Source organism: Arachis hypogaea, chromosome 16, assembly GCF_003086295.3.
Source record: "Arachis hypogaea cultivar Tifrunner chromosome 16, arahy.Tifrunner.gnm2.J5K5, whole genome shotgun sequence".
Lineage (NCBI taxonomy): Eukaryota > Viridiplantae > Streptophyta > Magnoliopsida > Fabales > Fabaceae > Arachis > Arachis hypogaea.
In genome coordinates this window covers 51,747,497-51,766,850 of record NC_092051.1, presented here as the reverse complement: position 1 = coordinate 51,766,850, position 19,354 = coordinate 51,747,497, and the positions used below count along the sequence as shown (strand labels likewise).

Below are 19,354 nucleotides of genomic sequence, written 5' to 3'. Positions count from 1 at the left end.
AAAGAGCTCAGATGTCTCTAGACTACTCAGCTGGTGGATCTATCCACATGAGGAAGACAATTGAAGAATTTCAAGAGCACATTGATACAGTTGCCAGAAATCAGCATCTGTACCTAAGTAGTGACCCTTCCATGAAAGAAGAGGCTAAAACAGTAACTACTGAACCCAGTCCTGTTGAACAAGCTACTGAATTCAATCAACAATTGGACTTTCTAACACAGCAGTTAGCCGAATTCAAAGATAGACTACAAGAGACAAGGATGGCTAATATAAATATGGAAGAATAATTGAAGCAAACAAAACAGCAGCTGTCAAAACAAATAACAGAAGAATGCCAAGTAGTTCAATTAAGAAGTGGGAAAACATTAAATACCCCATCTCAAGGCAGCAGGAAGCCAAGAAATGAGCAAACCACCCAAAATCCATCTGAGGACAGTAAGAGCCCAGGAAAAAATAATTCTGGCGTTAAAACGCCAGAGATTGGGTGGAAGGCTGGCGCTGAACGCCCAGACCATGCTCAGGACTGGCGTTCAACGCCAGAAACAAGCAAGGAACTGGCGTTGAACGCCCAAAAGAAGCGCAGTTCTGGCGTTCAGACGCCAAGAACAGATGAGGAGTTGGCGTCTAACGTCACTCCAGCTTCTAACTCTGGCACTCAATTGCCAGAGAGGGATCAGACACACACAAGTGCTGATGACAACCCGTCTTAAAAGGCTTCTTCAACCACTTCTGTAGGAAATAAACCTACAACAACCAAGGTTGAGGAATATAAAGCCAAGATACCTTATCCTCAAAAACTCCGCCAAGAGGAGCAGGATAAGCAATTTGCTCGCTTTGCAGATTATCTCAGGACTCTTGAAATAAAGATTCCGTTTGCAGAAGCACTTGAGCAAATACCTTCTTACGCCAAGTTCATGAAAGAGATCTTGAGTCATAAGAAGGATTGGAGAGAAACTGAAAGAGTTCTCCTCACTGAAGAATGCAGTGCAGTCATTCTGAAAAGCTTTTCTGAAAAGCTTAAAGATCCCGGAAGCTTTCTGATACCATGCACATTAGAGGGAAATTGCACCAGGACAGCTTTATGTGATCTTGGGGCAAGCATCAACCTAATACCTGCATCCACCATCAGAACGCTTGGTTTAATTGAAGAAGTTAAGCCAACTCGGATATGTCTCCAACTTGCTGATGGCTCCATTAAATACCCATCAGGCGTGATTGAGGACATGATTGTCAGGGTTGGGCCATTCGCCTTTCCCACTGACTTTGTTGTGCTGGAAATGGAGGAGCACAAGAGTGCTACTCTCATTCTAGGAAGACCTTTCCTAGCAACTGGACGAACTGTCATTGATGTTCAAAAGGGGGAAGTCATCCTGAGAGTCAATGAGGATGAGTTTAAATTGAATGCTGTCAATGCCATGCAGCATCCAGACACACCAAAAGACTGCATGAAAGTTGATCTTATTGACTCTCTGGTGGAGGAGATCAACATGGCTGAGAGTCTCGAATCAGAGCTGGAAGACATCTTTAAAGATGTTCCGCCTGATCTAGAGGATTCAGAGGAATTGAAAAAGCCTCTGAAATTTCCTCAGGGAGAGGAAAAACCTCCTAAACCCTAGCTCAAACCATTACCACCATCCCTGAAATATGCATTTCTGGGAGAAGGTGATACTTTTCCAGTGATCATAAGCTCTGCTTTAAATCCACAGAAAGAGGAAGCACTAATCCAAGTGCTAAGGACACACAAGGCAGCTCTTGGGTGGTCTATAAGTGACCTTAGGGGCATAAGCCCAGCTAGATGCATGTACAAAATCCTATTGGAGGATGATGCTAAGCCAGTGGTTCAACCACAGAGGTGGCTAAATCCAGCCATGAAGGAAGTGGTGCAGAAAGAGGTCACTAAATTACTGGAGGCTGGGATTATTTATCCTATTTCTGATAGCCCCTGGGTGAGTCCTGTTCAAGTTGTCCCTAAAAAGGGAGGCATGACAGTGATTTATAATGAAAAAAATGAACTGGTTCCTACAAGAACAGTTACAGGGTGGCGCATGTGTATTGATTACAGAAGGCTCAATACAGCCACCAGAAAGGATCATTTTCCTTTACCATTCATAGACCAGATGTTAGAAAGACTAGCAGGTCATAATTACTACTGCTTTTTGGATGGCTATTCAGGCTACAACCAAATTGTAGTAGATCCCCAGGATCAAGAGAAAACAGCATTCACATGTCCATCTGGAGTATTTGCTTACAGAAGGATGCCTTTTGGGCTGTGTAATGCGCCTGCAACCTTTCAGAGTTGCATGCTCTCTATTTTCTCTGATATAGTGGAAAAATTTCTGGAAGTCTTCATGGATGACTTCTCAGTATATGGAGACTCATTCAGCTCCTGTCTTGATCACCTGACACTGGTTTTGAAAAGATGCCAAGAGACCAACCTAGTTTTAAACTGGAAAAAATGTCACTTTATGGTGATTGAAGGGATTGTCCTTGGGCATAAAATTTCAAACAAGGGAATAGAGGTGGATCAAGCTAAAATAGAGGTAATTGAAAAATTACCACCACCTGCCAATGTTAAGGCAATCAGAAGCTTTCTGGGGCATGCAGGATTCTATAGGAGGTTTATAAAGGATTTTTCAAAAATTGCAAAACCTCTAAGCAACCTGCTAGCTGCTGACACGCCATTTGTGTTTGACACAGAATGCCTACAGGCGTTTGAAACTCTGAAAGCTAAGCTGGTCACAGCACCAGTTATCTCTGCACCAGACTGGACATTGCCATTCGAATTAATGTGTGATACCAGTGATCACGCCATTGGTGCAGTACTGGGGCAGAGGCATGACAAGCTTCTGCATGTCATTTATTACGCTAGCCGTGTTCTGAATGATGCCCAGAAAAATTACACAACCACAGAAAAAGAATTGCTTGCAGTGGTTTATGCCATTGACAAGTTTAGGTCATACTTAGTAGGATCAAAGGTGATTGTGTACACAGATCATGCTACTCTTAAATATCTACTCATAAAGCAGGATTCAAAACCCAGACTCATAAGATGGGTGTTACTTCTGCAAGAGTTTGATTTAGAAATAAGAGACAGAAAAGTGACAGAAAACCAAGTGACTGACCATCTGTCCCGGATAGAACCAGTGGAAGGGGCGTCCTCCCCTTCTATTGAGATCTCTGAAACCTTTCCGGATGAGCATTTGTTCGCCATTCAGGAATTACCATGGTTTGCAGACATTGCAAACTACAAAGCTGCAAGGTTCATTCCCAAAGAGTACAGCAGGCAACAAAAGAAAAAATTAATTACTGATGCAAAGTACTACTTGTGGGATGAACCCTATCTCTTTAAGAGATGTGCAAACGGAATAATTCGTAGGTGTGTGCCTAGAGAAGAAGCGCAGAGGATCCTATGGCATTGCCATGGATCACAATATGGAGGCCATTTCGGAGGTGAGCGAACAGCCACCAAGGTCCTCCAATGTGGTTTCTACTGGCCTACACTCTATAGAGATTCCCGAGAGTTTGTACGTAACTGTGATAGTTGCCAGAGAGCTGGTAATTTGCCTCATGGTTATGCCATGCCTCAACAAGGAATCTTGGAGATTGAATTATTTGATGTATGGGGAATTGATTTCATGGGGCCTTTCCCACCATCATACTCAAACACTTATATTCTGGTGGCAGTTGACTATGTATCAAAATGGGTAGAGGCCATTGCCACACCCACCAATGATACTAAAACAGTACTAAAGTTCCTCCAGAAACATATATTCAGCAGATTTGGTGTCCCTAGGGTACTAATCAGTGATGGGGGCACTCACTTCTGCAACAAACAGCTTTACTCTGCCATGGTCCGGTATGGGATTTGACATAAGGTGGCAACTCCATATCATCCGCAGACAAATGGACAAGCTGAAGTTTCTAACAGAGAACTAAAAAGAATCCTGGAACGGACTGTGAGTACCCGTAGAAAGGATTGGGCACGAAGCTTGGATGATGATCTGTGGGCTTACAGAACAGCATTCAAGACTCCTATAGGGACCTCTCCATACCAATTTGTGTATGGTAAGGCATGCCACCTGCCCGTGGAACTGGAACATAAAGCCTACTGGGCAACCAGATTCCTAAACTTTGATGCCAAATTAGCTGGAGAAAAAAGATTGCTCCAGCTGAATGAGCTAGAGGAATTCAGATTCACTACTTTCGAAAATGCCAAGCTTTACAAAGAGAAATAAAAAAGGTGGCATGACAGAAAGCTGTCATCTAGAATCTTTGAACCAGGACAAAAGGTTCTGTTGTTTAACTCTAGGCTCAGGCTATTTCCCGGGAAACTGAAGTCCCGATGGAGAGGACCATATGTGATTACAAGTGTATCGCCATATGGTTATGTGGAGCTTCAAGATATTGATTCTGATAAGAAGTTCATTGTTAATGGATAGAGAATCAAGCACTATCTTAAAGGCAATGTTGAGCAAGAGTGCTCAAGGCTGAGGCTAGATTAAAAACTCAGCAAATTCCACCTAAAGACAATAAAGAAGCGCTTGCTGGGAGGCAACCCAGCCATGGGGCATCACTTCCTCTAAGCATTTTGCCCTATTCTTGATTTTATTTGTTTATATAAAGTTCATTGATACTAAGGTAAAGAGTCAATTGTATAAGTTTACAGGGTTACAGAAGGATTCTGCACACAAAACAGAGAAAAAGAGCTCACTGGCAAGAAAACGCCAGTAAAAGTCTGTTTTGGGCGTTCAAGGCCCCAAAGAAGCATCCACTGGGCGTTGAACGCCAGTAAGGATAGCCATCTGGGCGTTAAACGCCAGAAAGAAGCATCTTCTAGGCGTTGAACGCCAGAAAGAAGCTCCTTCTGGGCGTTTAACGCCAGATTTACAGCGTCCTGGGCATTCAGAAAAACGCCCAGTGACAAAGGAGTTCCTGGCGTTCAACGCCAGAAAGAAGCAACAGCTGGGTGTTGAACGCCCAGGAGAAGCAGCAGTTGGGCGTTGAACGCCCAAAACATGCAGCGTTTGGGCGTTCAAACGCCAGGATGGTGGGGAGGAGGTAAATTCTTTTTTTCTTCATATTTTTCATTTTAATCTTAATTTTCATGTTTCAATTCATGATTTCTTGCATAAACATGTTAAAAACCCTGATTTCTAAAATCCCTAATTTCTAAAAAAAAAAAACCTACTTTAAAAAAAAATATATCAAATGTATCTTAATCCATAAGCACAAATCCTTTTTTTTCAATCCAATTCAACTCTTTTTCAAATTTTCAAAACAAATCTATCTCTTTTCATTCAAAAATCTTTTCAACTAATTAATATCTTTTTCAAATCTCCATATTATCTTTTTCAAAAATCCAAATTTATCTTTTTCAAATATCTTTCATATCTTTTCAATTTTAAATTATATCTTTTCTTATCATACTTATATCTTTTTAAATCATATCTTCTATCTTATCTTTCTCCCTATTTTCGAAAACCCACCCCCCTCCCTTTTAAAAACACATTCGGCCTCCTTCCTCTCATCCACCATTCAACACTAGCTCTCCTTCTATCCCTCTCCTTTCTTTTCTTTTGCTTGAGGACAAGCAATCCTCTAAGTTTGGTGTGTTTATCCGTGATCACTAAACCATACCCACTAAGATCATGGCTTCTAAAGAAAAATAACCCACTCCAAGAGGCAAGAAAGAGAGTGTTCCAAAACCACTTTGGAATCAAGGGAGGTTCTTAACCAAAGAACATTCAGACCATTACTACAAAATAATGGGTCTAAGATCTATGATCCCGAAAGTCAAGTTCGATCTGAAAGAAGATGAATATCCAGAGATCCAAGAGCAGATTCGAAACAGGAACTCGGAAGTCCTAGCTAATCCTGAAACGAAAGAGGGAAGGAATATGGTTCAAGAATTCTACGCTAATCTGTGGCAAACAGACAGGCAGAGAATATCTGGAGCTGCCCTCTATGACTATAGGACTGTGGTCAGAGGAAAGATTGTTCACATCCACCCTGACAAAATCAGGGAGATCTTTAAGCTACCTCAGCTGAAAGATGATCCAGACTCCTTCAATAGGAGAATGATGAGAATAAACAAGGGCCTGGATAAGATTCTAGAGGATATATGCATCCCTGGAGCTAGGTGGACCACCAGCACGAAGGGTGCCCCAAATCAACTCAAGAGAGAAGATCTCAAACCAGTCGCCAGAGGATGGCTGGACTTCATTGGGCGTTCTATATTGCCCACCAGCAACCGTTCTGAAGTCAATATTAGAAGAGCAGTGATGATCCATTGCATTATGTTGGAAAAAGAAGTAGAAGTTCATCAACTGATCCCATCTGAATTCTACATACTTACCAATAAGAACTCCAAGGATGCCAGGTTGGCTTATCCAAGCCTAATCTCTATGCTCTGCAAAGATGTTGGAGTAAAGATGGAAATAACATGAATAATTAGTATTTATATAATGGTAATTAGTATTTATATTAAACATATAATGGTGATTAGTATTTATCCAAGCCTAATCTCTATGCTCTGCAAAGATGTTGGCTTATTCAAGTTCATCACCTTAGGAGTCATATAATGGTAATTAGTATTTATATTTTGATTTTATCGCCAATTAAGCTATAATTTATTTTTCTCATCATCATTAAACATGAATAAAATAGAAAATTTTCTTTAGAACAAGGAGGCAATAATTTTCGAGTTTTTAATAAAACAAATTCTAATTGTTTACATGTGGTGGCAATGCTTTCTGCCTTCTGAATGAATGCTTGAACAGTGCATATGTCTTTGGAATTTGATGTTCTTGAATGTTAAATATGTTGGCTCTTGAAAGAATGATAAACATGAGACATGTTATTGGTAATCTGAAAAATCATAAAAATGATTCTTAAAGCAAGAAAAAGCAGTGAATACAAAGCTTGCAAAAAAAAAAAAAGCAAGCAGAAAAAGCCAATAACCCTTAAAACCAAAAGGCAAGGGTAATAAAAAGGATCCAAGGCTTTGAGCATCAGTGGATAGGAGGGCCTAAGGAAATCAAATCCTGGTCTAAGCGGCTAAACCAAGCTGTCCCTAACCATGTGCTTGTGGCGTGAAGGTGTCAAGTGAAAACTTGAGACTGAGCGGTTAAAGTCAAGGTCCAAAGCAAAGAGAAGAGTGTGCTTAAGAACCCTGGACACCTCTAATTGGGGGCTTTAGCAAAGCTGAGTCACAATCTGAAAAGGTTCACCCAATCATGTGTCTGTGGCATTTATGTATCCGGTGGTAATATTGGAAAACAAAGTGCTTAGGGCCACGGCCAAGACTCATAAAAGTAGCTGTGTTCAAGAATCAACATATTGAACTAGGAGAATCAATAACACTATCTGAATTTTAAGTTCCTATAGATGCCAATCATTCTGAGCTTCAATGGATAAAGTGAGATGCCAAAACTGTTCGGAAGCAAAAAGCTACTAGCCTCGCTCATTTAATTAGAATCTGAGCTTCACTCAAAAACTCTTAGATATTATTGTTTCTTGACTCATTTGTGTTCTATATTATTTATCTAGTTGCTTGAGGACAAGCAACAGTTTAAGTTTGGTGTTGTGATGAGCGGATATTTTATACGCTTTTTGGGGTTAATTTCATATAGTTTTTAGTGTGTTTTAGTTAGTTTTTAGTTTATTTTCATTAGTTTCTAGGAAAAATTCCTATTTCTGGACTTTATTATGAGTTTGTGTGTTTTTCTGTAATTTCAATTAATTTCTGGCTGAAATTGAGGGAGCTGAGCAAAAATCTGATTCAGGCTGAAAAAGGACTGCTGATGCTGTTGGGCAAGAGTCCAATTGACGCGCTTCCAATTGCGTTGGACATCCAGGGCTTTCCAGCAATATATAATAGTCCATACTTTGCTCAAGGATAGACGACGTAAACTGGCATCCAACGCCAGTTCCATGTTGCAGTCTGGCGTCCAGCGCCAAAAACACGTTACAAGTTGGAGTTCAACGCCAGAAACAGGTTACAGCCTGGCGTTGAACGCCCAAAACAGCCCAGGTACGTGAGAAGCTTTAGTCTCAGCCCCAGCACACACCAAGTGGGCCCCAGAAGTAGATTTCTGCACTATCTATCATAGTTTACTCATTTTCTGTAAACCTAGGTTGCTAGTTTAGTATTTAAACAACTTTTAGAGATTTATTTTGGATCTCATGACATTTTTAGATCTAAATTTTGTACTCTTTGATAGCATGAGTTTCTAAACTCCATTGTTGGGGGTGAGGAGCTCTGCTGTGTCTCGATGAATTAATGCAAGTGTTTCTGTTTTCTATTCAACCATGCGTGTTCCTATCTAAGATATCCATTCGCACTTCAACCTGAATGTGATGAACGTGACAATCATCATTATTCACCCACGAACGCGTGCCTGACAACCACTCCCGTTCACCGTAGAATGAATGAATATCTCTTGGATCTCTTAATCAGAATCTTCGTGGTATAAGCTAGATTGATGGCAGCATTCAAGAGAATCCGGAAAGTTTAAACCTTGTCTGTGGTATTCTGATTAGGATTCAGGGATTGAATGACTGTGACGAGCTTCAAACTCGCGAGTGCTAGGCGTAGTGACAGACGCAAAAGGATAGTAAATCTTATTCCGGTACGATTGAGAACCTGTAGATGATTAGCCGTGCGGTGACAGCGCACCTGGACCCTTTTCACTGGAAGGATGGATGGTAGCCATTGACAACGGTGATCCACCAACACACAGCTTGCCATAGGAGGACTTGCGTGCGTGAATCAGAAAACAGAGGAAAGCAGAATTTCAGAAGACAAAGCATCTCTAAAACTCCAACATATTCTCCATCATTGCACAATAAGTATTTATATTTATGCCCTCTCATTTTTTACAATTGAACTTGAAAAACACTGTTGTTAGCATCCTGACTAAGAATAATAAGATAACCAAAGCTTGCTTCAAACCAACAATCTCCGTGGGATTCGACCCTTACTCACGTAAGGTATTACTTGGACGACCCAGTGCACTTGCTGGTTAGTTGTGCGAAGTTGTAAGAGAGTAATGTGAGCATTACATTACAATTTCGTGCACCACTAACCAAGGAGTATTTTTCCAAATTATGAGTTTAGTTCTCAATAACATGAGGGTAATCGAGTTAGATCTTGAATTTGAAATCCTCAATTACATCTCATAGTATTTTAAACCTTAAGTGTACCTCATTATTCTATAATAAAGGAGTAAAAATGCAATGCCATTTGAATTACAATTTAGTGCATTTCACCATTTGAGTGAATTTCAATCGAAATCAAGCTCTAAGAAAATGTCGTTGTCATACTCCATCACCATAAATAAAGCCAAACCCCTTCTCCACAATACACAACCGGCGTATCTTTATCAAATGTATGCTTTTTTTTCTTAGATGTGTTATAAGGACCAATGTGATTGATATTATTTATTTTAACTCATTCCTTCTAAAGTTTAGCTTTCCTATAGCTATTCTTTAGCCAATGTCATCCCTCAACTTGCAATAGCCCCAACTTTGTCCCTGAACTTAACAATACTGAATCACGGTTGTTCCTAAGATACTTTTCAGTGATAAAAAGATGACGTGGTTGGACGGAGGCTACGCTGGATCTACACTAGATGGATAAAATATCGCCGTTTCATTTTTGGCACTCAAAAAGAATAGAAATATTGTTTAGGGTATTTTCAGGGGTTTTAACATGTTGGAGATTCTGTTCTCCACCTCGCACGAAGCCTCTTCTTCTCCTTATTTTCTTCAATGGCGCCATTTTGAAAGAAATTTTTTCTAGTGTTCTATCTGAAGGAAAGTAACCATATTGTAATAATCTCATCTCTGTTATACATGGAGTAGTCCGGGGGAGGTGATGCGCATAAACTAGTTATGCTACGATTTAGGAAATTGCACGATCGGCAAAATTCCTTCCGGCAAGTGCACCGGTTATCGTCAAGTAAAAACTCACAATAGAGTGAGGTCGAATCCCACAAGGATTGGTTGAGTGAGCAATTCGGATTAGAAGTGTGTTCTAGTTGAGCGGAATCAAGATTGAGATGAGAATTGCGGAATGTAAAATTGGCGAGAAAAGTAAATGACAAGAAATTGAAATGGCGGAATCTTAAATTGCATGAATTAAAGAGCAGAAACTAAATTGCTGAAATTAAAAGGGAATGGGGGTGATTGCATGAATTGAGTTGCAGAATGTAAAGAGAAGATGTAAATCAGAATTGGGGAATTCATTGGGTTATAGGAGATATTGAGATCTCCGAATCAAAACATGTTTATCTCTTCCTCAAGCAATGCGTTCATTGAATTTTGCTTGGCAATCTTATATGATTGGATCCCAATCCCTTGGCTCACCAATTCTCTCTAAAAATGAACAAATTCCCAATCCCTTGGTTTAAATGTTCATAAGAAGAGATGATGCTCGATCACTGATTATACCACACAGTTTCATGAACCACAATTTGGTAGGATTACATGTCACAATATCCATCCAAACCCCAATCCAATTCACTGTGAGAAAGCTTCTCTAGCATGAATCCTCCATTCCTTTCCCAAGGTTCCGAAGGATTCCAATTATGGGTAGTTTCTTTCCCAAGACAACTACCCAATGGAATTAGATCGAGAAGCTTTCTAACAAAATTCAAGAGAAAAGATTGAAGAAGAAGATAAACTATTATTGATTCATTGAATTACAATAGAGCTCCCTAACCCAATGAAAAGGGGGTTTAGTGAGTCATAGCTCTGAATTCAATTACAAAGATATGAAAACTAGCTAAAAGTGAAGGTAAAAGTCCTTTCTAACTTAAATTCTATCCTATTTATACACTTTCTATATTGAGCTTCTGTTGTGTTTCTTGGGCTTTGAGGCCTCTCCCTGCTTTCCTTTTGCCTTGGGTTTATGATCCATAATCTTGATGGGGCTGTTGATCCAAATTCTGTAACATTCATTGAGCCAACTTAGTGATAATCAAATAATGACACATGACTCAATAAATTGAGATTTCAGACTCATCAATCCTTCAGGCCCAATCCCATAAACCATGATATTCAATTGGGTTTCATACCAGAATAAGTTTAAGTTAATGTTTGTGCTCAAATACTAACTTAAACCACAATATTTTTGGTCCAGAAACCTTTTCCAAGAGTGGCGTTTAAGTTGCAGTTTAAGCTTAAACTGCAGCTTAAACGCCAGACACTTCCAGTGAGGCCTTTTGTAGAAGCACGTTTAAGCTTCAGTTTAAGGTTAAACTGAAGCTTAAACGTGGAAATGGAAGAAAGCAGCCCTGGAGAGTCATGTAGTCGAACACGTTTAAGCTTCAGTTTAAGGTTAAACTGAAGCTTAAACGTGGATATAGGAAGGGCAGCCTTGGAGGTCGAACACGTTTAACCTCCAGTTTAAGGTTAAACTGGAGGTTAAACGTGGAAATGGAAGGAGGCATCCTGGAGGTCGAACACGTTTAACCTCCAGTTTAAGGTTAAACTGGAGGTTAAACGTGGAAGCTTAGAAGGGTAGCCCTGGAGGTGTCGAACACGTTTAAGCTCCAGTTTGAGGTCAAACTGGAGCTTAAACGTGGAAATGGAGAGAGCAACCCTGGAGGAGAAAACTTGGTCGAACACGTTTAAGCTCCAGTTTGAGGTCAAACTGGAGCTTAAACGTGGAAATGGCTCCCTGGTGCTTTTCCCATTCTGGCGTTTAACCTCCAGTTTAAGGTTAAACTGGAGGTTAAACGTGGAACTCCTTCCTGAGTGGCATTATCATTCTGGCGTTTAACCTCCGGTTTAAGGTTAAACTGGAGGTTAAACGTGGAATGCTTCTTTGGTGAGACTTTCATTCTGGCATTTAACCTCCAGTTTAAGGTTAAACTGGAGGTTAAACTTCAATTCCAGCATTTCTTAGCCTTCATGATTCTGGCGTTTAAGCTCCAGTTTAGGCTTAAACTGGAACTTAAACTCCACATGTGATATTCAAGCTTCCTTTATTGATTTTGTTGCTTCCTTGCTTAGCCTCTTCTTCCCTGAAATCATCCAAACAAATGCATCAAAGTCTTGCAAAAATTCATGAGAAATCTTCCATTCATAGCATTCAAGTAATATAACTAAAACTCATGGAATTTGCATCAAAATCATATTGTTTGGATGGTTCATTGCTTTGTTATTCTTTTAACCATTCTTGGTTACTTTAAGCTCAAGAAAATGCATAAAACCACTAAAACTAACAGAAAAATACTAGTGAAACTAGCCTAAGATGCCTTGGTATCACAACACCAAACTTAATACTTGCTTGTCCCTAAGCAAGTCCTGAGTTATTTAAGAAGAAAGTATGAAACAGAAAGCAATTACATTGGCTATATTAGCAAGCATTTGAAGTTCCTCAGAAGGGTTTTATGCAGAAAGTTGCAGCATCACTTTTTCATACTTATCAGGTAAGATTATCACTTTTTCATTGCATCCATCAAACACTGCTATGGCCTCTTGTTATTCTTATGTCTTTGGCACTTTTCTCTTCTTTGTTTTTCTTTTCTTTTTCTTAGAGCTACTTTGCTCCTTGTTTGCTTAGTGTCATGTGTTGCACAAGCCTTTGGCATTTTCTTTTTCTTATCAGTGCACTACACATATCCACTTTAGGCATTTTAGTTCACATTTCTTCTTGAGACATTGGTGCCCAGCACCTCTTTGTGTGACTAAATGTTTTGTATTTAGGTTGCTCTTGATAATGGACTTTTGGTTGATAATCCCGGGTTAGTTAACCCAAGTTACCAAGTGTTGAAACACTCCTCAGAACCTATTCATCCAAGCATATCCTTAATACATGAACACCACAGGCATTTGTCTCAGAAGTTCAAACCATTGGTGCCTAGCTTATTTTCTCAATTTTTTTCTTTTTGGTTGCCCTTTTTCAGTGGCTTTTTCTTCTTCCTTTTCTTTCTTTTTCATGGCCAAAGACATTTATTCATCAAGATCCATAGACAGTTTTCAATTTCTACATAAAAATGATAATTCTACACTCTATTTCCAGTGATCTGACTAAACAATCAAGCATGCATACCACCACTTAATTCTACTTGATTTGTCACTAATTTAGCCAAGTTACTTTTGTTCAAACTTTTCTTTTATTTTTGGAAACAGAACAAGCATGGCAAGCACTTGTTTAAGAAGGTGAAGTTATATCCAAACATCTAGGTGCTCACTTTATTCAAAGCAATAAACAGACAAATATACTAAAAACTTCACATTCCAGAAAGATTTAACATTTACAGTTTAAACCAGAACAAGTATGCTTTTGTTTGCCCTTTTTAAAGAATTATCAAGGAACAATACCACCTTGTGAAATTCCTTGTTTTCTCTTTGTTGCCAGGAAACACCTTGATTTCTTCTTCTTCTCCTAATTGTTGCTTAATGTTTTAAGATCCTTGTTTCCTTTCCTGCAAAGAGTGATGAAGTTGCTTGCTTCTCAAGCACTTGAGTGGTTAGCTCAACTCTGTGTGGGTAAGTATCTGAGTTTTAAATTGGTGTGTGAACACCAAACTTAGTCTCCCACTTACTTCTCTGTTCTTTGAATCCTTGAGTTCTCTTTGGAATGAAGTTGCTACTAAGGGTTTTAAGCATTTCTGTGACTGCTTAGAATAGTTGTTCCTTTCTTATAATTCAAAGGTTGTTGTGTTCAAGTGATCTTTATGGTGGAACACCAAACTTAGAGTCACACATTCCCCTTTGAATTATTGATCCACGAATTCATTGTTTGGTGTGAAACACCAAACTTAATTCTTTGCAATGCACAGAAACTACTTCACCCTTTTTATTGAAACAAATAAAAGAAACAGCAAAAGGGTATTACCTCAGGTTGGGTTGCCTCCCAACAAGCGCTTCTTTAACGTCATTAGCTTGACGGTCAGCTTCCTCAGTTGAGGTGATATTTAACTTTGTCCTTCTCATCTACATCTCCCAAGTAATGTTTGAGTCTTTGACCGTTCACAATGAAGGTTCGTTGTGACTTTTCTTCCATGATTTCTACTTGTCCATATTTGGAGACCTTGGTGACAAGGAATGGTCTAGACCACCTTGATTTTAGCTTCCCTGGAAATAGCTTCAGCCTAGAATTGTAGAGCAATACTTTTTGTCCTTCTTCAAATTTCCTTGGGGCTATGTTGCTGTCATGCTTCTTCTTTGCTCTTTCTTTGTAAATTTTGGCATTCTCATAAGCTTCCGCTCTGAATTCTTCCAACTCTTGAATTTGCAACATCCTTCTTTCTCCAGCAGCTTTGTTGTCCAAGTTCAAAAGTTTCAAGGCCCAGTATGCCTTGTGCTCCAACTCCAGTGGCAAATGGCAAGCTTTTCCATATACTAGTTGGTAAGGGGACATTCCAATTGGTGTTTTGAAAGCTGTCCTATATGCCCAAAGAGCATCATCTAGCTTAATCGACCAGTCCTTCCTTGAAGTTCCCACAGTCTTTTCCAGGATCCTTTTGAGTTCTCTGTTAGATATTTCGGCTTGCCCACTTGTCTGTGGATGGTATGGTGTGGCTACCTTGTGTTTGACTCCATATTTTAGAAGCAATGCCTCTAATGGTTTGTTGCAGAAGTGGCTTCCTCCATCACTGATGATTGCTCTTGGAACCCCAAAACGGCAAAAAATGTGTTTTCTGAGGAAGTTCATGACTACCTTATTATCATTGGTTGGAGTTGCTATTGCTTCAACCCATTTGGAGACATAGTCTACTGCCACAAGAATGTAATTATTTGAGTATGAGGAGGGAAAGGGTCCCATGAAATCTATCCCCCATACATCAAACAATTCAAGTTCCAGAATGAATTGTTGTGGCATTTCATTTCTTCTTGGCAGGTTCCCCGCTTTCTGGCATTCATGGCAGTGCTTCACTAATTCTTTTGCATCTTTGAAGATAGTGGGCCAATAAAAACCACACTGCAACACCTTAGCTGCTGTTCTTTCTCCTGCAAAATGTCCTCCATAAGTGGAGCCATGGCAGTCCCATAAGACTTCCCTTCCTTCTTCCTCGGATATGCATCTTCTGAGTATGCCATCGGAACATTTTTTGAACAAGTATGGTTCGTCCCAGATGAAGTATTTGGCATCATTTACCAATTTCTTCCTTTGATGTTTGTTAAATTCCAACGGTAAACTCCCAGTGGCCTTGAAGTTTGCTATGTCTGCAAACCAGGGTGCTTTGTGAATTACCATGAGTTGTTCATCAGGAAAGCACTCATTTATATGTGTGCTTTGTGCGCTTCCTTCTTCACATGGTATTCTTGATAAATGGTCTGCCACCTTGTTCTCTACACCCTTCTTGTCTTTGATTTCAATGTCAAATTCCTGCAACAAAAGAACCCATCTAATAAGTCTTGGTTTGGATTCTTGTTTAGCAAGTAAGTATTTTAAAGCTGAATGATCAGTGAAGACAATGACTTTAGATCCAATGAGATAGGATCTAAATTTGTCAAATGCAAAGACTATTGCCAAGAGTTCTTTTTCAGTGGTTGTGTAATTCCTTTGGTTATCATTCAAGACCTTACTGGCATAATAAATCACATGTACCAAATTGTCTTTCCTTTGTCCTAACACTGCCCCAATAGCAAGGTCTGATGCATCACACATCAGTTCAAAAGGTAAGTTCCAATCAGGTGGGGCAATGATAGGTGCAGAGGAAAGTTTTTGCTTCAAAAGTTCATAGGCTAGCATGCAATTTTTATCAAATACAAAGGGTGTATCATAGACAAGCAAGTTACTCAAAGGTTTGGCTATTTTAGAAAAGTCTCTAATAAACCTTCTGTAAAAACCAGCGTGTCCCAAAAAACTCCTAACTGCCCTTACATTACTTGGTGGAGGTAATTTTTCAATGAGTTCCACCTTAGCTCTGTCCACCTCAATGCCTCTATTAGAGATTTTGTGGCCAAGGACTATTCCTTCTGTGACCATGAAATGACACTTTTCCCAGTTTAATACTAGGTTAGTCTCTTGGCATCTCTTAAGCACCAAGGCAAGGTGGTGTAGGCAGCTAGGAAAAGAATCTCTAAACACAGAAAAATCGTCCATGAAGACCTCAATAAATTTTTCAATCATGTCCGAAAAGATGGACAGCATGCATCTTTGGAAAGTGTCTGGTGCATTGCACAATCCAAAGGGCATGCGTCTATAAGCAAAAACTCCATATGGACAAACAAATGATGTTTTCTCTTGATCTTTAGGATCAACTACTATTTGGTTGTAGCCTGAATATCCATCTAAAAAACAATAGTAAGCATGTCCGGCAAGCCTTTCAAGCATCTGATCCATGAATGGGAGTGGGAAATGATCCTTTCTGGTGGCTTCATTGAGCTTCCTGTAGTCTATGCACATCCTCCACCCAGTGACGGTTCTTGTGGGTATGAGTTCGTTCTTCTCATTTGGCACCACAGTTATGCCACCTTTCTTGGGAACTACATGGATGGGACTAACCCATGGGCTATCAGAAATGGGGTAGATTACCCCTGCCTGCCATAACTTCATGACTTCCTTTTGTACCACTTCTTTCATGACGGGATTCAATCTTCTCTGAGCTTGAATGGAGGGTCTAGCATCCTCTTCTAACAAGATTTTATGCATGCATATGGATGAACTTATCCCCTTCAAATCGGCTAGGGTCCATCCAATGGCATCTTGATGAGTTTGTAGCACCTTGATCAATTCTTCTTCCTGTTCTTGGCTCAGGGCAGAGCTAATGATAACAGGGTGACTCTCATCACTACCCAAGTATGCATACTTGAGATTAGGGGGCAATGCTTTGAGCTCAGGTTTTGGTGCTTCCTTCTCTTCTTTCACTCTCTCTGGCATGCTTGGCATGGTTGTTTCAGCAGCCTTGATGTCACTAACTTCAATATCCTTGGTGAACTCCTCCTCTGCCACTTCCTTTATTGTTTCCTCAAAAGTTTCTTGTACTGCAATGTCCACTACATCAATCCTCATGCATTCCCTTAGTGATTCTGATGGATAGCTCATTGCCTTGAATACGTTAAACACCAATTTATCATCATGTAGTCTAAGAGTGAGTTCACCCTTTTGTACATCTATTATGGCTCCAGCAGTAGCCAGGAAGGGTCTTCCCAGAATTATTGAAGCTTTGGCTTCTTCCTCCATATCTAACACCACAAAATCAGCAGGAAATATAAAATCTCCCACTTTCACCAACAAATCCTCAACTATCCCATGAGGGAATTTAAAAGTTCGATCTGCCAATTGGAGGGCCATTCTTGTTGGTTTGGCTTCCTCAATCTTCATTCTTCTCATCATTGTTAGAGACATCAAATTGATACTGGCCCCTAAGTCACACAAGGCCTTCTCCACCATGACTTCTCCTATGATGCAGGGGATTTGGAAACTGCCTGGATCCTTCAATTTCTGAGGCAATTTGTGCTGAATGATGGCACTGCATTCTTCAGTTAACAACACAGTTTCCTCATTTCTCCAGCTTCTCTTCTTGGTCATCAATTCCTTTAAGAATTTTGCATATAGTGGCATTTGCTCTATTGCCTCAGCAAAGGGAATGTTGATTTGAAGCTTCTTGAAAATCTCCAAGAACCTGGAGAATTGGCCATCCTTTTCACTTTTCATCAAACGTTGAGGATAAGGTGCTTTAGGTGTATAAGGCTTCAGGACCTCTTTTTCTTTTTCTTTTGTTGCAGACGGTGTAAAAGATTGTCCTTGTTCTTTGTCTTTCACATTTTCCTTTGCTTCATCCTCTGTGGTTTCCTTTGAGATCTCCTTCAGATTCTTTCCACTTCTGAGGGTTATGGCTTTACATTCTTCCCTTGCAATAGCCTTGGCAGCATGAGAAGCGCTTGTCCCAGGGGTTTGCTTAGACAAATACACAATTTGATTTTCTAGCTTCTGGATGGCAGCTCCTTGGTTTTGCAGGTTAGAGTTTACTTTTTTCCTTAAAAGCTTTCAATTCGGTTATGTCTTGACTCATGGTTGCAAGCATTCCTTCTATCCGGTTTAATTGATCTTGAAATTGTTGGTTCGGATTAAGTTGGGTAGGTTGATTATTTTGGCCATGATATGATGGTTGGGGGTAAGTGTTTTGTGTGGCTTGGTATGATCTTTGGTTGGAGTTTTGGTATGTGGAATTGTTATGTTGGTTGTGGTTGTAAGGTTTGTGGTTTTGTGGTTGGGTTTGTTGGTTCCCCCACCCAAAGTTTGGGTGATTTTTCCATCCTGGGTTGTAAGTGTTGGAATGTGGATCATATGATTGCCTTTGTTGGTTTCCCACATAGTTGGCCTCTTCCCAATCACCTCCTTCAATGCTTACTTCCTCTTGATCTTGTGTGTGTATTGCAGCCACTTGCTTTGTTTCTAATTGCCTGGTAAGCTCTGCTAGTTGCTTGGCAAACACCTTGTTTTGGGCTAGAATTGTATCAACATGGTTCAGCTCCATGACTCCCTTAGTGTTGTGCCTTTCTGATGCATAGTAGTACTCATTCTCAGCCACTGTCTCAATCACCTCAATGGCCTCTTCCACAGTCTTTTTCCTGTTCAATGAACCTCCTGATGAATGGTCTACAGCCTTCCTTGATTCATAAGAGAGTCCATCATAGAAAATATGCAATTGCACCCAATCATGGAACATGTCTGGTGGGCATTTCCTTGTCAAGTCCTTGAATCTCTCCCATGCCTCGTAGAGAGTTTCACCATCTTGTTGTCTAAAAGTCTGAACCTCAGATCGAAGCCTATTGACCTTTTGTGGGGGGTAGAAACGTGCCAGAAACTTGCTTTCCACCTCATCCCATGTTGTTAGACTCCCCCTTGGGAATGATTCCAGCCACTTAGCTGCCTTGTCCCTAAGTGAAAATGGGAACAAAAGCAGTTTATATGCATCTTCCTGGACTCCATTGGACTTCACAGTGTCACAAATTCTCAGGAATTTTGTGAGATGTTGGTTTGGGTCTTCATTAGCACTTCCATCAAATGAACAATGATTCTCCACAAGTGATATTAGCTGTGGTTTGAGTTCAAAATTGTTGGCCTGAATGGGTGGTTTCTGGATGCTGCTACCACAATTCCCAGAGGTTGGGTTTATGTATGAACTAAGAACCCTCCTCTCAGGAATGGCATTGTTTCCATCAGCTCTCTCATGGTTGTGAACTTCTCTATCCATGTTGAGATCTAAAGCTTCCTCAAAATTGTCCTCAAATTCTCCTTCAGATTCCTCTTCTCCCACTACTCTCTTCCCTCTTGCTTCCCTTCTCAGTCTATGAAGGGTCCTCTCTGGTTCGGTATATGGAGGAGTTGATGTCTCTCCTCTCCTACCTGTCATACAAGAACACAGCACAGGCACAAACAAGTGAAATA

The 19,354-nt window shown here is 40.2% G+C and overlaps 1 non-coding gene across 1 annotated transcript; it reads left to right on the top strand.

Moving 5' to 3' along the window:
* The first annotated feature begins 18,630 nt into the window (after positions 1-18,630).
* Positions 18,631-18,734, top strand: LOC112760039 (small nucleolar RNA R71). The gene has a single exon (XR_003180497.1). It is a non-coding gene; the product is annotated as a small nucleolar RNA R71 (small nucleolar RNA).
* Positions 18,735-19,354: the final 620 nt, after the last annotated feature.